The sequence below is a fragment of the Heterocephalus glaber genome, unplaced genomic scaffold (genome assembly GCF_053883595.1).
Source record: "Heterocephalus glaber isolate CG9 unplaced genomic scaffold, H.glaber_assembly_v1.0 deba00000942, whole genome shotgun sequence".
Taxonomy (NCBI): Eukaryota; Metazoa; Chordata; class Mammalia; order Rodentia; family Bathyergidae; genus Heterocephalus; species Heterocephalus glaber.
Genome location: NW_028258174.1, coordinates 1,024,238 through 1,051,587, shown reverse-complemented (window position 1 = coordinate 1,051,587; position 27,350 = coordinate 1,024,238). Strand labels below are relative to the sequence as shown.

General features: G+C 38.9%; 1 protein-coding gene and 1 pseudogene across 3 annotated transcripts in view; both read right to left on the bottom strand.

The window, feature by feature from the left end:
- Crybg1 (crystallin beta-gamma domain containing 1) overlaps positions 1 to 27,350 on the bottom strand; it is a 244,754-nt gene that overhangs the window by 150,521 nt on the left and 66,883 nt on the right. The window lies entirely within an intron of this gene.
- Positions 2,131 to 27,350, bottom strand: LOC147828688 (translation machinery-associated protein 16 pseudogene; annotated as a pseudogene). Its single transcript, XR_015450325.1, has one exon. The product of XR_015450325.1 is annotated as a translation machinery-associated protein 16 pseudogene (transcript).

Sequence of the window (27,350 nt, the reverse complement as noted above, 5' to 3'; positions counted from 1 at the left end):
CCCCTTTTCTTCGTATTTCACCTTACCTATTATACCTTTTAGTCCTTATTTACACTTTCAGTTTCTCACACTAGAGAAACTATTCGGTATTTACACATGTGTGTCCAATTTATTTCGCTTAAAGAGTATCGCCTCAGTGTGCATCCATTTAGCAATAAATGCCCTACCAAGGTCCTGAGTCACGCGGAAGACGCCGAATCAGCCCGCTGCAGACAGGCAGGTCTGTGCACGCCCTACTATTACAGCTTTTTAGTAAGCACTTTGTTAGTACTTATCAAGAAATTTAAAAAATGCTAACATACCTATACCCTGTAATTCTCCCATCCAAGTACTAACCAGGCCCGGCCCTGCTTAGCTTCAAAGATCAGACAAGATTGGGCACGTTCAGGGTGGTATGGCCATAGACTATACCCTGTAATTCTACTTGTAGGAAATGATTCTAACAAAATAATTAAAAGAGCATCTCCAGATTTATTTACAATTATGCTTATGGCACTGTTATTTCTAATAGTAAAATCTGCAAACAACTCAACCCATTCAGGTAATGATTAAGTTACTGCATATCCATGTTATGGAATGCCATTTAAGTCACAGCAGTAAAGCTTCTGATATAACAATAAATAGAAAAGCAGAATAAGAAATCATACGTCAACCATGTCACATTTCTAAGAACATACTGAAAAGAAATACATGAAAATCTTAACAGCAGTCATCTCTGGCTAGTTGGATCATGAGGGATTTATATTCTCTCCTGTAATTTCCAATATTGACATCTTTTCTGTTATAATAAAAAAACTATCCAATAAAAAAGTTTTAAAACTCCTAGTAGGTTCCTCAGGCAAGTTTAAATAAGGATTTTGAGTGGCAGTAATAGAAAGTAAAACCCAGATGATGGAATAAACCTTTTCACATAATCTAATAAAATATTAATGCATAGATTTTGCCTGTCAGTTTCAATTTCTTTTTCCCAATTCCTTAGGCCAATAATTATCAACTTAGATCTTGGAATAAACCTGGTTATGGTCAATTATCTCAGGATAGTCACAAATTTTTTTTCTTGGATGGGTTTCAAGATACCATTTGTTTTTAAAATTTGCAAGGAAAACAAGACTTGCAGAGAACTACCCCCTGTTTAAGGCAATTGACATCTGTTTTGACATTTGCCAGAGAACTAAAAAGCCATCACTGAAATCTAGCAGTGGTGACAACTAGATCGAGGTGGGGAACAGAAAAGCACAGACACTGACAGAAGAATGACTTGTTTTGTTTCCAAATGTGCATAATTTCAGAATTATTTATTATACTTACAGAGGGAATGAGAGATACAGAGAGAGGGTACTCTCATTCCATTCACTGTTTCATATTTCAGTACTTTTCATTCCTCCTATTGCTCCCTTGTTATCCATACATTTTTATAGAACAAATTAATAAATCTATACAACAAAACTGATAGAGATTTACAAGTAAATCTTTTCTCTTTCACATGCTCCTAGATGAAATCTCCTGATTTTGTATTCTAGTCTTCTCTTAGAACAGGGGTTAGAAAATGGCCTGAAGGCCACTTCTGGCACATCCTTGTAGTTTACTAGGACATCCACACAGTAACTGTAATGCAGAAGTGTCTATGGCTGTTTTAGTGTTATAATGGCAGAGTTAAGCAATTCTAACAAAGGTCATGCAACTGATAATGTCTAAAATATTTACTACCTTACCCTTTACAGAAAAAGCTTGCTCCTCTTTATTTTAGATTATACAAGCTTGTTTGGTACACTGTCTTCTTTTTGCATGTGTACAACTTTCATTGAAGAAGAATAATCTCTCCTAAAACTCTAATAAATATAAGATAAATATAATGCAACATAAGCTCAAGTTTACCCGTGTCTAGATAAATTCAAAAATAGGAAAAACTTGCCTGCAGTCTTAGATACAAATCAGAATCTTAATAATTCTTATTTATTTAATTTTCTTAACTACTATTACAGCTGTAGTAATGCCCATATAAATCCTCACCTCATGGTGTTTACACTTTTGTATAGTCCCCTCTTATATGGAAGTGATAATAGCTCACGTCCAAAACTCGGTAATAACATGTATGCCCCTCTCTCCCTCCCTCCCTCCCCTCTTCTTCCTTCTCCCCCACATACATCCATCTATCTATCTATCTATCTATCAGCATCACTTGCTCTGAAGGAAGTCATCTTCCATGTCATCCTGTGGAGAGGCCCACATAGCAAGGAACTAAGGCCTCCTGATTACAGCCATTGAACAGCCACATGAGTGAATTTAGAAGTGGATCCTCCAGCCTCAGTCAAACCTTCAGATGATTACAGCTCTGGATGATGGCTTCATGGCAAGCTAAGCAAAAGTCTGGGCAAAAACCAACGAGCTCAGCTGCTCCTGAATTCTTGACCTGCTCAAACTGTAGGATGGCAAATATCTGTTGTTTTAAACAACTGAATTTTGAGATAATTTATTACACAGTAGTAAATAACTAATATCCTTACCTCTGCCACCACTTATACATCCCTGTTCCTAGTTTTTAAAAGCAATCTGCTGCTGCGCAAGAGCAAGGACCCAAGTTCGATCCCCGGTGCCAAAAAAAAAAAAGCAATCTGCACAGGGACTGTCAGACACAAGCCTTTCTTTGAGATCCACTATAAATTAGATCTAGCCCAGGACACAGTATAAGCACCATCGGCTTCAAGCAAATTGGAGACTTTATACTATTAAGACTCAAGGTTTATATCGCCCACTAAAGCAGGTCTTAATTATTCTACTTTGTTGCTACAATAACAATGATCAAAGATTTAACTAACTAAAGTAAATGTAGGCACTGGGAACACACCAGGCTCACCTCAGGAGGATTGGAAACCTCAAAACCCCCCAAAAGGCAGGGGCACTGGAGCTCCCACTGCTCAGACTAGTCAGCTCCTGGAGGGCTGTCAGGCTCCTTTCCCTTCCACTCTGCCAGAGGAACTGACCACATCAACAGTGTGTAACACTTTATAATTTGAAAGGTAGTGCTTTTACTATTCATTAGCTCTTTATTCACAGCAACTCTGACTTGCACGTTTAAAGAGTCGTTTTTTTTAAATCAAAAGGAGAAAAATAGAACAAAAATACCAAATCACATCTAATTATGTTTGTGAAGTACGAAGATATTTTTTAGAGAATGTGTAAAGAATGGAGAGGGGACTTCATAGGCCAAATCAGGGATCCAGTAGCTTGGGGATGGGAGGAATAGACTGAGGTGCACTTGGTGGGTCTATTTCCAGAATTCTATTAGACAAGTCCATTTTTACCCACATGTTTATAGTGTAGCCCAGTGTACACTCACTACAATAACTTCTGTATTTGGATCACTGTATTAATCCTTCACTCTCTAGCCCTCCAACAATCTATAGATTTCCCTGGAGGGTAGGTACTGGATAACCTGTACCCCTCATCTTTGTGCCCCAACAACTTCTCATACAATGAATTCACATAAAAGGCCCTTAATAAATGTACAAGAAGAGAAGAAGGGAGGAAAAGAGGACAGGAATAAAGAAGGAATTTCAAGTACAATATGGTTGTCTTATTTCCTTCAAACTACAAAACCTATTGTATAATGCAGCATACCAGCTTGAAACCATGCTGAGCAGGCTATAAAATATTATTGAATTAGCTTATGAGTTGGCTGTGAGTCTATCCTAGGCCTCTGTGACTTGCTAGATGAGCCTTTGGCTGGCATACACAAACAGAACTCCATCAGTCACAAGTGAGATCTCAATAATCAGTGATAACTGTGACATCTCTGATAACCAAGACGATACTACAGCTGAGGATTTAATGACTCTTACGGCCACTCTCCCAGAACAAACATTAGCTAAAGAAAACACAGGTTACTCATTAATTACAACCTATCTTTCACAGGAATGCATCATTCTTCCCCTTTTACAAGCCTGGCTCTCTTTAGCACCTCACCCCTTGCTGTTCCCTACATTTGCCTTTACAATCCCTGCTATGTTGTATAATCAATAAATACTGACAAGTCCGGAGACTCATGGTCTTAGCTTTGCAAAACTCAGGCCATCCCAGTCCCCCGTTAAAACAAAACTTCCTCAGGACTGGGGATTTAGCTCAGTGGTTTTGCCACCTGCTGCGCAAGCACAAGGACCCGAGTTCGATCCCCAGTACCAAAAAAAAAAAATCTTCCTCTATGTCTGACTCTGTCTTTTGTTTTTGGGTTTCTTTTTGGTACTGGGGATCAAACTTAGGACCTTGTGCTTGCGAGGCAGGTGGCAGAACCACTGAGCTAAATCCCCGGCCCTGTCTTTGTCTTTTATCCTTCGCTGTACACTCAGTCAGTTGGTCAGGCAGCCCCCATTAGTACTACAAAGTATTTTAAATGAAGTTGTGTAATTTTTTTTAAATTTTTTTTTTTTTTGTACCGGGGATCGAACTTGGGACCTTGCGCTAGCAAGGCAGGCTGCAGAACCAAAATTTTAAATGTATAACTTTATTATCAAACACACACATATACAAAAATTAAATTTATTCAGAGAAAAACAATGCAAGGGAAAAAAACTATAATAATATTTAAATATAGTAGAACTCAACCAAAGCAAAACTGAAAAGTACTTGAACATTTTTCCATATAATTTAAAAAAACATCTCAAGCATTAACAAGACATCAGAGGATGTGATTTGTTTTAGAAAGATTTTCAAAACTAATATTGAACAAATAGTGGTCCGGAAAAAAATTCTAATTAGCTAGTAGACTCCACATAGGTCAAATTTTTTTAAATTTAAATTTCAATAGTCATATGATATGTGATGGAAATATAATGAGAAATATATTAGGCAATTTCATCCGTGTGTATCACAAAGTACCACACAGAGTGCCAACTTCTAAGTGCAAACTGAAAAGGTATACGTCAATCATCTGTGATGGCCCCTTGATATTATCCAAATATGCAGTTAAACACGAGATACATGAGGCTACCACTGGCATAGCAGCACACTGTTTTACAGTAAACTCCTTTATATAAGTAGGATTATGCTCTAAAGGATAAAAAGCACAGCATATTATGATAAGTAAATAAAACAGTAACAGTCATTTATCATACTATCGAGTACTGTGTACTATACATAGTTGTATGTGATGTGTAATTTTTCTTAATGGACCTCTTTCCATTTAAAAATTTTGAAGTGGGCAAAATCATGCAGAAATTAATGAAAATAAAAGTAGAGTAGAAAGACTCTGCTTTGAATTAATGGTGAATCGCTGTTCAAAGAATTAGATTATGAGGTATAAGAGACGGATTATCTGAATATTTTATTTTCAAAAAGCTTTAAGAGGGGCCAGGGATTTAGCTCAGTGGTTCCGGCACCTGCCTCACAAGCACAAGGTCCTGAATTCGATCCCCAGCACCAAAAAAAAAAAGCTTTAAGAGAGGTATTTAGAAGACAGCTGTGATTTTTGCCATGCTAGAATAAATATTCCAGTCCATTAAGAATTTAATTAGTACAGTACTTCAAGCAATGCTTCCTATAAATTAGGGACTTCCCACAAGCACATATAATCTAATTGATCCTTAAGCCAACAATGTAGAGAGAAACTCCTCCATGTCAGTGCAGCCTTATGGGTGGGCAAATTCATCTGGTCATTTGCACCTGCTAACAACATCTGGTCCTATGAGGCCACAGGGGATTCACTCCAGCTCTTAGCCTCGATAGAATTCCTAGGAGCCAGCCAACCTGCTAAATGGTGGGTGCTCTAGGGCACAAAAATATGTCAAATGATCCTTTTTCACACTTTCATGGAAAAAGTCCCATGACAAAATAAAATGCTGCAAAACACTGTGGTCATTTCTGCATATAACTCTTCTGCTATGTTTTAGATCTAAAATGTCTCCCAAGTCTCATGTTCAGAGTATGGCTTTTAGAAGGTGATTTGATTCTGTTGGCACTGTACTCATCAGTGGATTAATTGACTGATGAGCCCACAGTAGAAGAGGTGGGTCATTGGTGGCATGACCTAGAGGGGTGTGTTCTTGTCACCAGCTCCTTCCTCCTCTCCCTGCTTCCTGGCCACAATGATGTGAACACCTTTCCTCTGTCAGACCCTTCTACCATGTGGTTTCTGCCATGGAGCCAGCCGATCATGGACTGAACCCACTGAAACTGTGAGCAGAAATAAAGCTGTCCACCTTTAAGATGGGTACTGTATTGGGTACTGTGTCTCAATGGTGGGAAAGTTGGTTAATATATCCCCCTATCTTAGTATAATCTGCCCACCAACCTACAGGTAGAATAATTAAGGTTAAAAAAAAAAAGAACCCTATGCCATTTTTCAGGCCAATGTATGTTATTTGCTGTTTGCCCATCTGGGTCTATATCATCTAGAGTTTACCACAGATATAATTCTCAAGATAGTTTTGAATCTGAATGTCTTTGTTTAGAAAGACTATGTGAAAAAAATATCTGAATTGAATTAGAGTATACCTAAGAATATCTTTATATAATATTTGGGCAGACTACTGATTCTCTTGAGAGAGGTTTATTCCAAAACTGGATTTAGGTAGGTGTGTTAGTACATACATGTAGTCTTAGCTACTTGGAGACTGAAGCAGGGAGATGGTTTGAGCCCATCCACTAATTTGAGACCAGCCTGGGCAGTATAGTGAGATCCTATTTCAAATAAAACAAACAAACAAACAACAACAAAAACCAAAGTGGGGTTTAGAAGACTATATGGTAGATGAGTAGGTGAACACACTGTTTGAAGGCTGTAGTAATGAGTCTCCAAAGACAGCCCTGACCATCCCCTATACCTGTGCTGGAGTTATCTCCCTCTCTTGAGCTGCCCTGTTGGAAGTGCAGATAACCTGCTAAACAGGCCACATGGAGAGGGAAAAGGCCATGAGACTATGTGAGGAGATGCTTAGAGCCTGTTGACAGCAAGAACTGAGGCTATCAGTTCTGCAATAACCCCTATAGAGGCAGGCCAGCCAGCTCCCAGCTGTTTCAAGCCACCCTCTCTGAGTGGCCTGGATATGACTGAAGGAGCCATCTTTGACATTCCTGCCTCAGCCAACATCACATGGAGGAGAAAGATGCTGATCCTACAATGCCCTATACAAGTCAGAGGCACGGACTCATAAGAAACAATAAAAGATTGTTATTTTAGGTCACCAAACTTCGGTCATGTTATACTGCAATAGATAACTGAAACAAGTTAAAGTCACATAGTCTTGTGTTAAAATCTATTTTTTATAAAAATATCATGTTTGGGGCCGGGGATTTAGCTCAGTGGTTCCACCGCCTGCCTCGCAAGCTAAGGACCCGAGTTCAATCCCCGGTACCAAAAATAATAATAATAATAATAAAATAAAAATAAAAATATCATGTTTGTTCATTTTTCAAGGACCAAAATCATCCACAGAAAACACAGTTGTTTTAAGAATTTATTAGGTGGGATCTGGAATCTAAATACACTTTAGAAAGATGAGATTGGTTCAGAGAGGATTTTAAAAATAATATGTAATATATTTCCTCATTGATGTGTTACTACTTTAAGTAAATAAAACAGTACAAGGGCAAATAGAAAATCAATACAGTAGTATTAAGCACCATGATAATTCTAGTTAAACAGTAAGAAATACCTTTATTGGGTGACTGCTGTATTCCAAACACTGTGCCAAGTACTTTATATCGATTACTTTATCTAATCCTCACAATTGAACCAATAAGATTCAGGTTATTACTGGCATTTTATGCAGATGAGGAAACTACAGCTCAGGAGATGAAGTAATTTTCTTATAGTCACACAATAAGTTGTGGGGCTGGGATCTCCACCTTTAATATAAAATAGTTTGTTGATTACTTTCATGTTTAGAGAAGAATGTGTTCCATAGTAAAAACAGCTAAAATTAAAGGTCATATTTGATCCCAGGTTATTCAAAGTATTTTGCATGCAATTTGGCATCTTTCTGCATTTAAACTACAGTATTTGGTCAGTTTCATGTTACATAACTCTAGGAGGACACAGGAAAAATTCCCATAGTTTGGACACCTGTCCTTTTATTAGTTTATCTTATGTTCTTCAACAAAGAATCTGTTATATAAAAGGGAGAACTGAGACACAGCCATCTTAGTACTATGATTCATTCAGATCAGCCCTGCTGAGAACTCTAGCATTTGATTTGCTACCTACCTTTGCTGGACCTGCTTATCCCACCTCATTTCCCTACTTCAGAAAACATTCTCATACATACACACACACACACACACACACACACACACACACACACACACACACGCACGCACACCATTCTTCCATTATTCAGAGTAGGCACAACCTAGATTAGCAAGGCTGTAAGTGGTGACATATTCCACACAGAGCTAGAAAATAAAAGGAACATAATTTTGCCAAAGGGTAAAGTTTCCAGGTCACCAACTCTGCCAGCCCTACAAATTAGTTTTTCCATTACATAGAGTCTGAAATAGTGTGTAAAGAGAAAATGTTCTAATACCAAGTATATGCCTATTTTAGGTTGTTTCTAGAACCCCAATAGGTAACTTGCATTTACAGAAGATCAAGGGAAAGGATACTCTTGTTCATCTGACAAAAAGTTGAAGCTGCCGTAACTTGAGAACACCTGGTAAGTTACTCTCACAAAGACTTGTCACAGCCTCTTAACTTTGTTAAATTGTTCTAGATTTTGGATGATGCTTTGATGCATGGAGAGGACAATGACTGTGTTAAACCAAACACTTCCCATGTGTCCTTAGAGTAAAAGGGGAATCTGATTTGGTATCAGAAGACTTCACATAAAATGCCATCCCTGCCATGTTCTAATAGTATCACTTTGGGCAAGACAATCTCTTTGATTTTATGATTTATCAGCTGTAAAATAAGAAGACACAACATCATGCTTATAAGATTTAAATGAGATAGTAGTGAGGCTGGGGAGTAGTTTATGGCAGAACACGTGCCTCAAATGTATGAGGTCCTAGGTTCCATCCTCAGCACTGCCAAAAAAAAAAGAGGTAATAAAATAACTAAGTAGTTGAGCCAGGTATGGAAGTGTACACTTGTAATCCCAGCACTCGACAGCCTGAGGCAGAAGGATCACCATGGGTTCAAGGCCAGACTGGACTACATAGTAGTCTGAGGCCAGCCTGAACTACATAGCAAACAAACAAAACAACAAAAACTAAGTAAATAATACTTGTGAAACACTTGTAAACTGCAAAACTCAGTGGTGGAGTGCTTGCCTGGCATATGTGAAGCACCATCAGCAGCACCAGCACTACCACCACCACCCCTACATGGTAAATGCATCCCTTCCATATACCATGAAGCAATTACATCAAGACAACAAATTATCAAGTGGTACCCTCTAAGTCTAGTTCATTTATCTAAAGGAACAACCTATTTCCGGAGTATTTTAATCGCCATCCATCTCTGAAAGCCTTAAAATATCCACTACTTTTAACATGTTATCATTTAGAAGGGACTACATCACTTCTAAAAGGAAGCTCAGTGGTTCTGTCACCTGCCTCTCAAGCACAGGGTCCCAAGTTTGATCCCGGGTACCAAAAAATAAAAAAAGTGTGATAATGTTTTGGCTTAGTCACTTAATCTCCATGTCAGGTGCCTTGTTGATAGCACTATCACATCCTTATCTAGCTGTTGATCCAGTCCCATTACTTGAAAAGAATCCCTTAAGGATAAGAACCATTTTTCATCATCCGAATACTAAACATTATGGAATAGATATATGAAGGCATGCTTGGATTGTCCTAAATTAGAGTGGCAGAAGAATGAAGGAAATTATGCAGTTTTTATTACTGAAAAACAAAACTCTACTAAAATTTTGACAATGCTGCCACCTAAAGAGTTTTATTTGCTAATGTTTCCCAAATAATATTTAACATACTCTTAACAAAAAAATTAGTGCTTCTAAGGAAAATCTAAACTTTTACACTGAGGTAGTAGAGTGAGATGGGGAAGAAATAGTAATAGGTCAAAATAGCAAGAAAAAAGCAGCATAATTATTAGGAAAAAGATACTGCTTTAAAAGGACCACTACACTGTTTTTTTTGGTACCAGGGCTTGAACTCGGGACCTTGCACTTGCAAGGCAGGCGGCAGCACCACTGAGCTACATCCCCAGCCCTAGGACCACTACACTTTTGAATTCTCAAAAATACAGTATGAGACACTAGTAAAAAGTTAGCTGGGCACAGTGATGCATGCCTAGGATCCTAGCTACTCAGGAGCCTCAGGCAGAAGGATCCTGAGTTAGAGGCCAGTCCGGGTAACATAGCCAGGCCCCATCTCAAAATAATAATAATAGCAGCAATAACAGTAACAATAATGTTGATAGACAGGTAATTAACCATTACACTATGAAGATATTTATACAAAATTTACCTACTTTCTTCAAAATATTGAGATATCAATTTTCTCAAGTCATGCAGTGACATCACGTTTGTAAACAAGTGAAACAGGAAAGCCAAAACATAAAATAAGAAAATCCTAGGTTTTTAATTTTAGATTTAGTTGATATTTCATAGTCTAAAGTACATACAATCTAGTAAGACAATTAGGGATAATCTTTAAAAGAGTCAACCAGTTAGACTTAAAATATCAGTCTTGCACATGAGATATTATGTAGCTATTGACTACTTTTTGAGAAATAATTAATTAAAGTTTTTCATAATGTAGTTTCAATGAAAGGTGATTTATATACTCCTGTGTGTGTGTGTATATACATATATATATTTATAAACACACATATATACATATATAGAATAATTCTAAATTTTTCAAACATATAAAACACATACATAGGAAATTTTAAAACTAGGCTAGAAAAACCCCACTAAATATTTAAAAAGGATTTAAGTTTATCTCTGAAGAATATTTTTTTCTTTTCACAATGGTACATTTACACAATATAAAAAGTATAAGTATATGTTATTTTTCACAGAAACAAACAAACAAAAACTCAGTGATAGAGCACTGCCTAGCATACATTAAGCCCTGGGTTCATTACCCACTACTGAAAAAAAAATGTTGCTAACAGAAAAAAAATAATTAAAAATAATGGAAATGGGGGCCAGGGATTTAGCTCAGTGGTTCTGCCATCTGCCCCACAAGTGCAAGGACCTGAGTTCAATCCCCAGTATCAAAAAAAATAATAATAATGGAAATGGTCTGAGTCACCAAGCTTCCTACATTTCTCTACCCCAAAAAAAGGAAACTCTGACTATAAAACTGCAAACTTCCTCTTGTGTTCCTCTCATTTCCTCAATTCACACCTTAACCACTTCCAGAGCAACTCTGCCTCTACTGTAGAAACTCGCAATCACAACTGCTTCCAACAACATCTTAATCATTAAATTCAATGGCCTTGTTCAGTCATCTTCTAGCATTCATTACAGTTTTTGCCTCTGCTGAATACTTTATGCTCAAAATTCTTTGCTCCATGGCCTCCACAACACTGCAGGTCCTGGTTCTCTGCTTCTACTGACACACTCTGATTTTCACCCTACTTCTACTTTCCACCTCCAAATTGGATTTCCCAGGTCTCTCTGGTCTTCTCTTCTTCATCTTCCTCAGTCTTGTCTCACCTCCAGGATCCCCCTTTACGATACTGGGTTTGGAGACATGAATTGAGAACATAAAAACAGGGCACATACTTAAGTCACACACCATTCAGCCATCTGTCATTCAACAAATATTAAATAGGATCCTCTGGTGCTGGGAAACATGTAGGTTTCAGAAATTCAAAACTATGGTCCCCTCACTCAAGAATTTACCAGTTGCTTACTCATATGAGGATGGAGTTCTAACACAGTTGTGGGGTCATAAAGGAAGAATGTGTGTACAGGCCGTAGTGAAGGGCCAGAGGAAGAAGGCAATTTTTTTTTTGGTACCAGGAATGGAACTCAGGGCCTCGTGCTTACCAGGCAGGTGCTGTGGCACTGAACTACATCCTCAGCCCCCTTTTTTCATTTGTTTTGTTTTGTTTTGTTTTGTTTGAGGCAGAGTCTCACTATGTAGTTCAGGCTGGCCTTGAACTCACTATGGAGGCAATTCTAATGAGAAATCAGAAAAATTGCAAGGGGACATTAAGGCCTACATCACTGAAAGAAAACTGAATCTAGGGTGCATGCTAAGTGTGGACAAGCATGAACATAAACCAAGAGAATTTTGAGAGCCTAGCTCATGGATTAACAGGCAAAGACACCAAGTCACATCTGAAGTATGGTCCAAATGACATTCTATGCATACTCATGTGACTAAAAACTACAGTGAATATGTAAATTTTAAGAAATTTATTACACATTGTCATTAATCCACCCAAAAAACTCCCCTTGCTTCAAACACACTTATCCCACTGTTCTTGCCACTTTCTGAAGCAATTCTAGAAGTTCTTCTTTGTGGGTGTCTTCAGTTGGGACTACTGTGGCTGTCAATGTCCTGATACTTTTACCTTTCATGGTCATTTTGACTTTGGAAAAGACCCAAAAGTCACACAATCCCAGATATGGTAAATAAGGTGGATGAGGACAAACCAAAATGTTTTTGACAGAAATTGACATAAACATTTCAAATCAATTCTGGACATCAAAGTAGTCATGAAAAGATACTCACTAAAGAGGACTTCCTTAACTGCTTCAGAAAGTGGTAAGGACAATGGGATAAGTGTGTTCAAAGCCAGGGGGATATTTTGAGGGAAATTAATGGTAATGTGTCTTTTATTTTAGTAATTTAAACTCTTGTATTTAAACATTCATTTTTTAAAATCATATGTCCTAAATCACTGCTTTTTTTCACAAGAAGTCTTCCTCTCTCAGGTCAGTGCTACTGGTCCCAAAAGCACTGTGGACCTAAACTCCTAAAGAACACATCCACAAGTAAAAGCCTCAACCATCTTGAATTCATGACATGTAAGAACACTAGGATTTCCACCACTCCATCTCCCCCACTGCCAAAAATGATCTTACACCAAGTTTTGTCAAGGGTATGGCAAGGTTCACCATCCAGATTTGAAATCACTTTCTACACTTCAACTGTCATTGAGCAATCAATTGCTAACTTGTCATGATTCTCCTTCCATTATTATGTTCATGTCTGACTCATGTTTTCCACTGCCACCACTGCCTCCTAAATCCAGGATTTTATATCCTGAGGCCCAATAAATGACAACCATCTTTTCTGCTCATCTTCTCTGGCCTCCTGTGTTCTGCACACTTCCTCTCTTGGGTGGTTTAACTGCCTCAGTTTGTCCAAGTGGGATGACTTCCTATCTCTATTGCAACACAGACTCACCCCTTAAGGAAGCATCTCCACAAAGTCAGGAAGCTTTCTCAGAGATCGCTCCTTCTGGACATGCCTATAGTTCTTATTCTCCTCACTGCATTGCAGGGTTGTTATACCCTTACCCTAACCTACATTATCAGCAGATGAGGACTTACCAAAAATGTAACTTTACCAAAAAACATAATCCACTTAGCAAAACTGTCAAAAATGGTTATGTGATTCTTTGCCCTGAGAGTACGCTGAATGTACTCCAGCTTTGCCTTCTGTATCTGGGAAGATATCAAGATGTTTAAAACTACTGCATGGAATAGTTAGAGCCAGTTCAGACTTCTGTATGGACTCATTCCTTGTAAGCTTATGTTAAACGTTCTCATCTGCTAGACTTAGGAAGGACTGCATACTGACACAAAAACAGACATGTGGATCAATCGAATAAAATAAGAGGATGTAGAAACAACCCCAAGCACATTCAGCTCTCTGATCTTTGACAAAGGGGTCAAAAACATATGCTGGAGGAAAGATAAGCCTTTTTTACAAATGGTGGTGAGAAAACTGGCTATCCACAGGCAGAAGATTGAAGCTGCCAGACAGGTATCCCCCTCCCCACTCCGGGCCCATAACACGTGGGGATTTCTATCCTGAAGCTTTTATCAGACATCTGGTTCTTACTTCAGGCCCATATTATTAAGATCGCCCACTCATTCCCTTTAAATAAGACATCTCGATGGTTCAATTCCTATCGTTCTATGACACTGACATAACAAACCTCCCCAGGCATTTGGTATCTTTTATTTTTTGGTATGCTGTGACTCACCATAGCCGTGAAGGCATGCACCCAGTCAAATCAATTGTAGCTGGACTTCTTAGTCAACACCTTTTTTCTCATAGCACCTCAGAGTGAATAATCAGTTAATGCTAGCAAAGCATAATCTCATAGGTTTCCTAACAGTGGTGATAAGTCATTTAACTTACACTCTTAATCCAATGGTTATGTTTTTGTTACAGTTACATTAATGCTCGTACTAGACTAAAATCAAAATTGATCAAAGACCTAAGTATTACAACAAAAACTATCTGCTGGAAGATAAAATAGACAAAACTCTTGAAGACACAGGCGTTAGCAAGAACTTTCTAAACAGAAGCCTAATTACACAAGAAATAACATTAAAATCAATAAGTGGGATCATATCAAATTAAAAAGCTTCTGCACAGCAAAAGAAACAACCATGGTGAAAAAACAACCTACAAAATGGGAAAAAAAATTTTTGCCAGCTATTCTTTCGACAGAGGACTAATATCTAGAACATATAAAGAACTCAAAAAAATTAGACCCCTCAAATAAAAGACTCAATAAAAAATGGGCAACTGAAATGAACAATTTCAGAAGTAGTACAAAATGGCCAATAAATACATGAAAATATGTTCCAACATCTCTGGCCACTAGAGAGATACAAATGAAAACAACACTAAGATTCTATCTTACTCCACAAAGAATGTCTATTACCAAGAAATCAAATAATAACAAATGCTGGTGAGGCTGCAAGAAAAAAGGAACCCTTCGGTATTGCTGGTGGGAATGTATACTACTACAACCACTATGGAAATTGGAATGGAGATTCCTCAAAAAACTAAGAGTAGAAATTCCATTCGACACAGCTATTCCTCTTCTAGGTATTTTCCTGAAAGAGTTAAAGACATCATATTACAGTAATGCATACATACCCATGTTTACAGTAGCAGAACTCATAATGGCCAAATCTTAGAAGTGGCCTATATGTCCATAGATGAATGGATAAAGAAAATGTGGTCTTTATATACAACAGTGCTACTTTGCCATAAAGAAAGATAAACTTGGGCCGGGGATTTAGCTCAGGGGTTTCACCGCCTGCTGCGCAAGCACAAGGACCCAAGTTCGATCCCTGGTACCAAAAAAAAAAGAAAATAAACTTGAGTTGTCTGTAGGAAAATGGATACATCCTGAGATTATAATGTTAAGTGAAATAAATCAGACACTTAAATACTACATGGTTTCTCTTATTTGAGAAATTCAAAGTATAAATAAAGAGCAAAATAAAAGATAAATGATAAGAAATAGGCAGGTACAGGCTGGGAATTTAGCTCAGTGGTACCATCGCCTGCCTCACAAGCACAAGGTCCTGAGTTCGATCCCTGGTACCAAAAAAAAAGAAATAGGCAGGTAGAACTTTTACAAAAGGGAAGGGGACCAAGAATGAAAGGAGGGAAGAGGGTGGGGAGAGCAGGTGAAAGGATGAAAAAAGAATTAAGATGTATTATGTACATGTACCAACTCCCCACAATGAATGTAATCATTATGCACTGCAAACATGTACTAATAAAAAAAAAAGGAGAGACTACAGCATAAATCCGAGAGTAGGATTATTAGATCCGTGATCTTATGGACACATGGACACAGTTCTATGGTCTAGCCTAGGGACAGCTTCTGCTTTCTGTATAGAATGGGATGAAGACTTCAAAACAGCTATATTTGCCGCTCAAAAGGTTTTTGTTTTTGTTTTCTCCTGCCTTGAGGGTTTTTTTGTTTTTGTTTTTGCAGTACTGGGGATTGAACTCAGGACCTCAGGACCTTGCACTTGCGAAGCAGGTGTGGTGCCACTGGGCTAAATCTCTGGCCCTGCCCTGAAGTTTTTTGTTCTAAGTCAGAGTTGAGGTTGCTAGGGGCTGTCTTTCAAGTTAGTGGTGAAATAAGACCTCTTGGTATATAGCTTTTTTAGTGTAATCAGCTTGTCACTTTAATATTTAGAAGGGCAAAAGTTAATCCTCATATTTCCTTTTGTCTTTTTTATGGTACAATGCTTCCTGGATACATGTAATAAATGTCTATTGAATCCACAATATTAAACCTAAGAAGTTGTCAAAACTCACCTGTCTTTATGGTAATTAATAGGTTGAAAAACAATTGTAAGTTGATGGTAAGGCTGTTCAAACTAAGAAAACAAAAAGCTCACACTATTCTGTTTGGCTGCCACATCTTCCTCACTCTTCAACACCTCAGATGCAGTCAGAAGCCCTGCTTTTTAACTATATTTTTAAATGCTTTTACTTTAAAAATGAATTTTTATCTATTTTTCAAAATGTAAATCTGATAATTTTTTCTCTGTTGATTAAAGTAAAACAAGTTCAATGAAAAGTAATTCAAGGAACCCATAAATAAATTAGAAGTCCCCATAATGTCATACCTACAGATAATCACTGTGGTTTTTAAGTGTTTGTATGTATGTACACACATGTACATTCTAAATGAAAATAAGAGGGTGGTACACTATTCTTTTAAAAACTTATTAAGCGTATCACAAGTATCTTCTGTGTTAATAAATATGTTTATGAATACCATAATTTATTAAATTAATAGAAAGATTTTTAGGATGGTTCCAGTTTTTTAGAAAACATTAATTCATTTAAATATTCATTTAAACGTCATTCCTTTCCTCAAACTTTCAGCTGAAACCTCACATGTGTGAACAGTATCTTATGAAGTAAAGTATCAGGGAAATCTGTGGCTGACAACTAAAATAAAATAGTCTGGCAACTATCAACTCCTGTCTTTTACCTCAGGTTTATATAAAATTAAACTTGAAATCTGAAAGGAAGTTGAGAAGCCCATCAGGTTAAAGTTTATGCTTGGGTGTCTTTTCCCTCCCCAAGTGCTTTTTTCTCTCTTGCCATAAAAGCCCCAAGAAAAGTAAAAGTAGAAATTAGAAGTGCTTCTTGGAAACAGCCCATCAACTGGAGACTGGATAAAGAAGATGAGTTTTTTTTAAAATAAAATGGAGTACTACTTGGCCATACAAAATGAGAAACTAGAGACATTTATAGCTAAGTGGATGCACATTGAGGCCATACTCTTTTTTTTTTTTGGTACCAGGGATCGAACTCAGGTCCTTGTGCTTGTGCAGCAGGCGGTGAAACCACTGAGCTAAATCCCCAGCCCGAGGCCATACTCTCAAGTGAAATAAATAGGACACATGTGTAAATACCAAATAGTTTCTCTGGTATGAAAAACTAAAAGTGTAAATAAAAATCAAAATGTATAATTAATATTGTGAAATAGGCAGAAAATGTCTAAAGGAATAGCAGAAGTGGGAGGGGAAGGGGAAAGGAAAGAAGGGAAAAGGAAAAACATGGAAATGAAGTCTTTGTAAATAGGGAAGGGTGGAGTGGGTAAAGGGATGGCAGGGGAATTGGGGAAAAAAATAAGAACCAAGATACATCATGTAAAGGTACAAGATCCCAATGATGAATGCAACTGTATTGTATTCCTAAAATGTACCAATAAACTAAAAGGAAAAAAAAAAGAAATTAGAACTGCATGCAGGAAAAAAAGACAATACTTCCTCACCTGGTGTGTGTATTTTGTGCTAGAAATTTAGGCCCTGGAGTTGCCCTGGGTTCATGGCAGGAGCATTCCTAGAAGAGTGTGCCTGGTATGCCATGGAGTTCGGGGACATTCATGGACACAGAAAGCACCACTAGCTTCCTGCCAGGAAAACTCTGAAAGTTGAGGGAACTAGAAAAGAGACAGCAGAAGAAACAATCTACAGATGAACAGATGAAGTAACTTCTGCAGGAGTTTTCCAGATGGGCACTACAAAGCTGTCAAGCTGTCTTAACTGGGGCCCTAAAGAGGCCTGTCTGCTCTAGGAAGGGCAGTTGGGCTTCAAGAAGCTATGGTATAGACTACCAGGGGGAGAGCTCAGGGAAGGGATCCTAGGAAGAGAGTTACATCGCTGCTCATATCAAGCAATGATGGGGGGCACCTCTAGCTGCCTTCAAAAAATCCACAAAAGCACCCCAAGAGAGACATCAGCATCAGCACCCCATAGGACATTTATCATACAGAGGCCAAGACAGGACAGTCAGATTGCACCAGCTAAGTAGAAAGACTTCCCCTTCTTCCTCCAACGCCTCCTCCTTCTGCCCAATTTTGAGGGTAAGAGTGGAAAAAGAGCCCTGGAGGTAATTTTTTGTTTGTTTGTTTGTTTTGGTACCAGGGATCAAACTCAGGTCCTTGAGCTTCTAAGGCAAGCAACAGAACCACTGAGCTAAATCCCTGGCCCTGGAGGTAATTTTTTATATAAACAGTCTTTTTAAAAAGGAGTTTTTACATAGAATTATGCCATTAACTATTTTTTATGTAAAAACAATAATAATGGCCACTTTCTGAAAACAAATACATCTAAGATGTATAAACATATACCTTGATGCTATTTAACATGAGTAAGAAGTTTATACCAAGAGACGGTCTGACATCCTGTCAGTTTTTACCTTGCACATTCACAGCAATATGACTGAAAATCTGAATGCAGAAAGATTATAGGAAGGCACAAGTAGTTTCAATTTCTCTGCCAGAATAAGGCCAGATTTATATGAAAGACCACCAAAATTTCTTCAAAATTCTGCCATTTGAATGTGTACAATACTTCTTTGTCCTAAATTAATGAGGTCATGTTCAGCAAAACCTGCATCCAGATGTTGCTTCCATCACAAAGGAAGGGATGGGCTGAGGAGGTAATGCAATGGTAGAGCACTTGCCTAGCATATGTGAGGCTGTGGGTTCCATCTCCAGCACCATAAAATAAATAAGTAAAAATATAATAATAATCCATTTTCAATTTTAAAGTCACATGGGTTGGAAAGTACCTGTCAAAAGAGTTTTACAGTGTTTCTAGGCACTTCTACCCGCAGAGAAAGGAATAAAAGTCTGCCTCAGTACCTCATCCATTACTGAAAAGTTCACACAACTGTGTGCCTCTAATTTCTTTTTTTGTGAGGGGCAGTTTGGAACAGAGTGCGCCTCTCCTCATTTTTCTCTGATCCAATGGTAGCATCCTTAACATTGCCTACACAGTAACAAGGTTTGCATCACTGGCAAAGCCAAAAGAACAGACAAAGTTAAGTCAAGGCAAACACTTGCTGCTCCCATCCACATGCTCTGATAGTGGACTTTATCTCTCTCTCAAGAGAAACAGAAAGTCCAGAAAGCACTTTAAAACTTGTCCTCCAGAACTACTGGCCTTCTTATAGAAGAGAAAGACTTGACATTCTGCTCTCAATTCTTGGCAAGGACTCCTAAAAGAAGAAAGTACTTCCAGATTTAGAGGAGCAGAGATCAGTAGAGAAGTCTTCCTTTGGTCAGGCTTATCTATGGTGGCAATCTGTGCCAATGGGCAGGTACCATCTTGGTTTGTGAAGTTTCTTCCCCACCAAAGCAGCAAACCAGATGACACAATGGAGATCTAACAGAGTACAGGTCAACATTCACTTTCATTTGAGTACTGTTTGGAAAAATAACTGTCTTACTTTTCTTGTTGCTGAGACAAAATACTGGACACACACAGTTAAAGAAGGAAAGGTTTATTTAGCTCACAGTCTGTAGAGTTTTGGTCCATAATTAGTTTGCTCCAAGGCAGAGTAGCACAGCAATGGAGAAACAGCTCACTGTGGACATAAGGCAGCAAAGCAGCAAAGTAGCAAAGCAGCAGTAAGCGACAAGTAATGGCAGCAGCCCTCTTTCTGTCCCTTATATTCTATCCAGGCTACACATCCTTAGGGCAGGCAGCACTCACACCTGGGCTGGGCTTTCCCATTATCCACATCCAGAACTATGCCAAACCAATCTGTGGAGTAATGTAGTAATCACACACCCTTAAGTCCAGCATCACACACTCTTAATCCAGCATCATACACTCTAGATCCAGCCACCTCTGAAAAGCCACCTATGACATGAGGCTTTGAGGGGACAGTTAGACACAACCCATAACATTTTTCATGATTTCTGAGATGATAGCAATCTCTGAAGTACCCAAAAGGGGCTCGCAAAACAGAAATACACTTTCTTTTTTTGTCTTTGTTTTTGTGGTAGTAAGGATTGACCTCAGGGCCTTCACATTGGGCCACATTCCCAGCATTTTAAAATTTTGATCCTGAGTCTCACTAAGTCTGTAAATTGCCTAAGCCAGACTCAAACATGGGATCCTCCTGCCTCAGCCTTCCAGAGTGCTGGGATTATAAGTCTGAACCACCACGGTTAGGTTTGCTTTGATTTTTTCCTTTTTTCTTTTCTTTTCCTTTCTTTCCCCCTTCTTTGAGTAACAAATATTTTGTTACTAAACATAAGCGGCAATGTTAGATTATCTACTTAATTTTCATGGATTTATTATTCTTTTCACAGATATTTTATTTCACTATTGTGATGGCTGACACTAAAATTTTCTGGGACTTTAAAATAGCACTTTATGAAGATGTACAAAATTATTACTGTTGTTGTTTGTTTTAGTTTGTGGAACTTGGGATTAAACCCAGGGCCTTTGCACTGAGTTATATCCCCAGGCCTTCATTATTTTGGTTGAGATGGGGTCTCATTAAGTCGCTAAAGGCTGGGCTCAAACTTGTAATTCTCCCAAGTCAGCTTCCCAGAGGGCTGAGATTAGGCATGCACCACCATACTTAGCTACAAAATTGTTGTTTTTGTCAAACTGTCACAAAGTCCAAAGCAGAAATTCTTATTAGGTGAAGGAGCATGCACAGGATTGAGAAAAATCAGGAGCTTGTTGTTCTGAGGGGTATCAGTAATATGACAGAAATTCTAGAATAATTTCTTTCACTGGCAACAAGCTTCAAAACATCCTGTAAAGTTTAGGATCACATAGTTTTATGAAGGTCTTTTCAACCATGGGTGGCTTCTTTTACTCAGCAGGGCAATAAGAACGTTCACAGTGCCTAAAGACAGAAATTTTACAATGCAGTAAATTCAAATTTTGATAAAGTTAAATTCTTTTAAAATCTACTTTCTTGATATGAAAGAAAATTCTGCTCTGTATATAGTGGACATCTGTTTACTTTTCCTGGCCCAGAATTTTATCCGTTTTTCTTCTAGCTATAGCATATTGGTTTCTCCTTGGGACATCACTCCTACGCCACTCTATGTGGTTCTGCTGGGACCAAATCAATGCCAATCCATGGATAGGCATAGTCACTATGCCCAGCAGGATGGAATATATTTATTTTGAAACCTTCGACTTGTGACCTAAACCTGACCAATAAGCCACAATCCCACATCTCTGGAGCAACTAGGAAAAAGAAAGTCTCTCTTTTTTTATTTTTTTGAAGTTATAAAAATAAACTTTATTTTTAATTTTCAGAAGTATAAAAGTTGTAACACTTTGTATAAATTGTTAACAATTTAGTTGCTACCTAGTTAATCTCACACAGCATTATTTTTTCCTTTTCTCGAAAACTTATACTTGCATCCTTTAAAAGACAGACTAACATATATTAGCATTTAGTAAATTATTTGAAGAGCAAAATTCTAGAATATCCATGTTTGTCATGGTACTTGAAATATGTTTATTAATTTAAGTAATGTATCTCAGAAGTAACAATTATAATCATTAGTTCTCTAACCTTTAGGTCTGAATAAAACCTATCACTTTTCACAATGAGAAAGCAGAAAATAATATAATAATCAAATGGAGCTAACCTGAAATCATTTAATTCTCTTGGGCCTTTAAGAGACAGGGCCTGGTGGGATGTCATTATGGGACCCTTCATTTTCTGGCTTCCTGTCTTGCCATGTGATCTTTCCCTCTCTTGTGCCCTCCCACCACTGTGATAACCACGCACCATGACATGTAGCAGCAAGAAGAGGCCTCACCAGAGCCAGCACTGTGCTGTCTAGACATTCAGCCTCCAAACCATGAGCTAAATAAACTTCTTTTATGTTATCCAGCCTCTGGTATTTTGTTACAGTAATGAAAAACAGAATATATCTTCTATTTTAGCAACTTAATATAAATGAAACACAATTTTCATTTTTAAATAAAAATTACAATACCATATTTGAAACTGCAAATGTGATTCACATTATGAGAGAGAATGAGTCAAACAGCAAATACTAGATAATTATTTCTCATGAGTAATGAGTGTGACTTAAAGTTCTCATATTACTTATTTTCAACTCAAGTAAGGACAATTAGGCCACAGGAGTCATTTCTTCATCCGAGTCACTTGATTTGCCTTTAGTTCCAATTGCCCTAAATCTCTGTCTATAGTTAAATTCTGAGTTTTCGTCTTGTGCTTCTTAGCAACTGCATCATTCACACAAAGTTTTCTCATTTTAATGTTTGGCAATTTCTTCAGATCCAATCCCATTCCCTAACGGTTTTCAGACTACTTGTATGTAAAATGTCTGGAATCTCAAGTCCGTAGCCTTGGTATTGCTGTCATTCATGCTCCATTGTCTGCTTGATGACTGTCTCCTGGGCTTGGTGGCGCCTTCCCTGCCTGTCCTTGATGCTGCTGTATAACTCAATCTGCTCCAGCTCACTGCTGAATCGATTTAAATACCTTTCAATTAATTCACAAGCATCTTTTTTTGAATATCTCATTTTTGGGGGATCCAGCTCATTTTGAAACCACTGCAGTTTTTCACCAATAAGGTTGAGACGTAGAGCCTTTTCATTCTTTAATTTTTCCTTCTTTTCTTGTTTGTGGGCCTCTCTTGTAATTTGAGCAGCTTTTGTACTATATGGGTGGATGATTTTTTTTTTTTCTGTGCTTTTTCCCTTTGGTGCTTTAGGCATGGTGACATCCTGGAGGCCACAGGGGACTTCCATACTCCAGACCGCACAGGCTCACAGCCCGGAGCAGCGGCTCTCATGCCCACTCTCCAGCCCAACACACATGGGGACACCAACGCCGGGCAGACCCAACCCAGAAATTCTCTTTCTGTAAGGGTAGCTAGCTCTGGAGGCAATGGAACCCCACAGTTGAAGGAGGCCATGTCAGGACAGAGAGTGGGACCATGCTTACCTGGGAATGCCCTCATGGCGTACAAGAGTTGAGATAGAGAAATGACTTGAACATCTGGGCCTAGTCACTCTTACAGGGAGGACCACCTTGAATTATTCAGATATATGAGCCAATAAAGTTTTCTGCTGTTTTTTTACTTAGAATGTGAGCTGGATTTCTGTACTTAAAACTGACAGAGTCATGAGTGACACAAAATGTCTAATTTATTTTGAGAGGAACAGATAGAAAGTACTGCATCAGCTTCATGGATTTCAGTTGTCCAATGGTAAGAAAGGGATCACATAAGAACCACTGAAATTTGGAGCCTCATCCAGGTCAGAGCTGAAGGTGAAATAAGGAAACATCATCTTTGTTTCCTTTTTTTGGTTTAACATTTACCAACTTAAGCCAAGGTAAATAAAAGACAGATGTCTCTAATCATAATAGGGCTTGTGTTTTCTAGTTCCAATCAGTAGCAAAGTACTCTAGACATCATAACCCAGCAACAACCACCACCACATCATTCTTGTAACAATTCTTGCCACCCTACATATATGTGGGGTAAAACAGTAACATAATAACATGCCTCTTTTCTAACAAGGTCAAATTTTAACATAATAGAAAGAAAGGATTTTGGATGAGATAATAAAATGAGGAAATTTAAGAAGGCTCTTTCCTCCTACTCCAAACGAGAAAAATCTGGATAAATCACAATACTCAAAAATTAAATAATTATATTCAAAAGCAAAAAGGAGAATTTTAAGGGGAAAAACTATCAGCATAAGCAAGTGAAGCTTCCTGGTATGATATTGGGTCTTTTTATTTTCAGTGCTGGGATCAAACCCAGGGTCTTGCACATGCTAGACAAGTGCTGTATCGGACCTAGAGCTTAGTCATTAAAGCCAGCACAATATAGGTGTGGAGGCCTCCAGCCCCACAGTGAGTAAGGTGATAGGCTAGACTTCCCATATAGGTAGGCGTGTTGAAAAAGCTACCCAATCTGTGAATAAGGACTAAAAGAACTCTGCCTAGAGCCTGGCAACAAGGCATAAAGAGAAGTATGGATTTAAGAATCATTTAACAACAATTTAAACCCCAAGACCCTAAGCCTACAAAGATACAAATATAATCACATATCACTTGACAGGGATACATTCTAAGAAATGCATTTCAGTCAATTCTGTCACCACAGGGACACCATAGAGTGTATTTACACAAACCTAAATGGCACAGGCTACACATCTAGGCTATATAGTGTGTACGTGTGTATGTCATTGCTCCTGGAGAACAATGGACATAAGAGCACAAGAGAATATAATGCAATCAAAAGATGTGGTAACATGAGATTCACAAGGCTGCTTCTGGGGCCACATGGCATACTGTTTTACAGTGCTATGGTTTAGATCTAAAATGTATCCCCAAAGTCTCATGTAGTAAGAGGTGGGGCTTTTGGAAGGTGGCTGGATCATGGGGGTATTAGCTGTAGGCAAAAGAGACATGGCAGGGGTATCACAACCCTGAACTTGAAACTACAATACAAAGCTACTGTGATAAAAACAGCATGGTACTGGCAAAGAAACAGACCAGGGGACCAGTAGAATAGATTAGAAGATGCAGAAACAACTTCAGACACACTCAGCGACCTCATCTGTGACAAAGGAGAGGATAGCCTATTTAATAAATGGTGCTGGAAAAACTGGGTTTCAACCTGCCAAAGATTAAAACTACACCTATATCTCTCACCATGCACTAAACTAAAATGGAAATGGATTAAAGATCTAAATATTAAAACAGAAACACTGAACCGGCTGGAAAACAGGTTAGGTAGCACTCTTGAAGACACTGGTGTAGGAAAAGATTCTATGAACAAAACATCATTTGCCTGCAAACTAGCACAAACAATCAACAAGTGAGATCTCTTCTTATTAAAAGCTTCTGCACAGCAAGAGAAACTACCAACAGTGTGAAGAGACAACAAACAATGTGGGAAAAAATTTTCACCTGTAGTTCCTCAGACAAAGGTCTACTTTCTAGAATCTATAAAGAACTTAAAAAAATCAGACCTTCCAAATTTAAAGACCCAATCCAAAAATGGTCATCTGAAATGAACAGACATTTCTCGGACAAAGAAGTAGAAACAGAAAATAAACATATGAAGAAATGTTCAACATCACTGGTCATTCAAGAGATACAAATGAAAACAATGCTGAGATTCCACCTCACCCCAGAAAGAATGGCTGTTATCGGGCCAGGGATTTAGCTCAGTGGTTTCATCACCTGCTACGCAAGTGCAAGGACCTGAGTTTGATTCCCAGTACAAAAAAAAAAAAAAAAAGAATGGCTGCTATCATGAAATCAACCAATAACAAATGCTGGAGGGGCTGTGGGGAAAGAGGAACCCTGCTCCACTACTGGTGGAAGTGTAGACTGGTGGAACCACTGTGGAACTCAGTATGGAGATACCTCAAAGAAATAGGACTGGAAGTCCCATTTGACCGAGCTATGCCCCTGTTGGGGATCTTCCCCAAAGAATTAAAAGAATCATACCACAGTGATATATGTGCACCTATGTTCACAGCAGCACAATTTGTAATAGCTAAAACTCGGAAGCAGCCCAAATGCCCATCAACTGGAGACTGGATACAGAAAATGTGGTTTTTTACAAAATGGAGTACTACTTAGACATAAAAAATGAAAAAACGTCTCTTCTGATCAGTTTTGGTTTGAAATCCACTTTGTCTGCAAATAGAATAGCTACTCCTGCTTTTTCCAGGTTCCTGTTGCATAGAGTACTGTTTTCCATGTTTTGACTTTCAGTTTATGAATTCCTCTTGGAGTTAAATGTGTTTCTTGTATGCAACATATTGTTGGATCTTGTTTCTTCATCCATTCTGCCAATCTGTTTCTATTCATTGTTAAGACCATTCACATTGATGATTATAACTGATACGTACTGAATTATCCTTGTCACCGTCTTATTTTCCTGTTTTTGTATCCCTTTCTTTCCCCTCTATTTGCTTGCCTTGCCTGGTGGATTCATTCTACTGGAATTATTGAAATTGGTGACTTGTCTCTGTCTATAATATCCTTCAGAACTTTTTGGAGTGCTGGTTTTGTGCTCATGAATTTCTTCAGATGTTCTTTATCATGGAAGTATCTTATTTCTCCACCAGTTTTGAAAGATAATTTTGTGAGGCACAACAATCTGGGTTGGAGGTTGTTTTCTTTTAGGGCTTAAAATACTTCATTCCAGCTGAGTTGTGCGGAGGACACCAAGTCGGCCCGCTGCGGACAGGCAGGTCTGCCCATGCCCTACCGAGGTCCTGAGTCACACGGGGCACGCTGGGTCAGCCCACTGCAGACAGGCAGGTCTGTGCACACCCTACCAAGGTCCTGAGTCACAGGGAACAGGCCAAGTCAGCCTGCTGCAGACAGGCAGGTCTGCCCACACCCTACCAGGGACCCCAGTCACACAGAGTGCGCCCAGTCCGCCCGCTGCACACAGGAAGGTCTGTGCATGCCCTACCGAGGTCCTGAGTCACGCAGAAGATGCCGAGTTACCCGGCTGCAGACAGACAGGTCTGCCCATGCCCTACCGAGGTCCTGAGTCGCACAGAACACGCCGAGTTGGCCTGCTACAGACAGGCAGGTCTGCCCATGCCCTACTGAGGTCCCCAGTCGCACAGAATGAGCCTAATCAGCCTGCTGCACACAGGAAGGTCTGTACACGCCCTCCCAAGGTCCTTAGTCGCACGAAAGACGGCCAGTCACCCCACTGCAGACAGGAAGTCACCTGGTTCCACACTACAAAGACGCAGAGACACCAGACCACCAGACCAAGGTACTGAGTCCTGCTGTACCCGGACCAGAGGTAGGAGCTTCTGAGCCGACGTCCCACTGCTCCTGGTCCAGAGGAAGGGGTTTCCCAGCCACCATCCCTCCGGCTACTCCCAGCCCACAGGAAAGGGCTTTTGGGTCACCATCCCTACTGCTGCTCCCAGCCCCTGTCCCACCTCACCCAGCTCAGAGGAGGTAATCTGTGCAGGTGCTAACGGTCCCCGCCCCAGTCAAAATGAGAAAACACATAAATAAGTCTCAAAACCAGACTTCCAGATCACCTACAGCAACCCCAAAGGGAAATGAGATCGAACACTCTGATACTCAACCACCTGGACCCACTCAACTGGCAATAAAAGGGGATC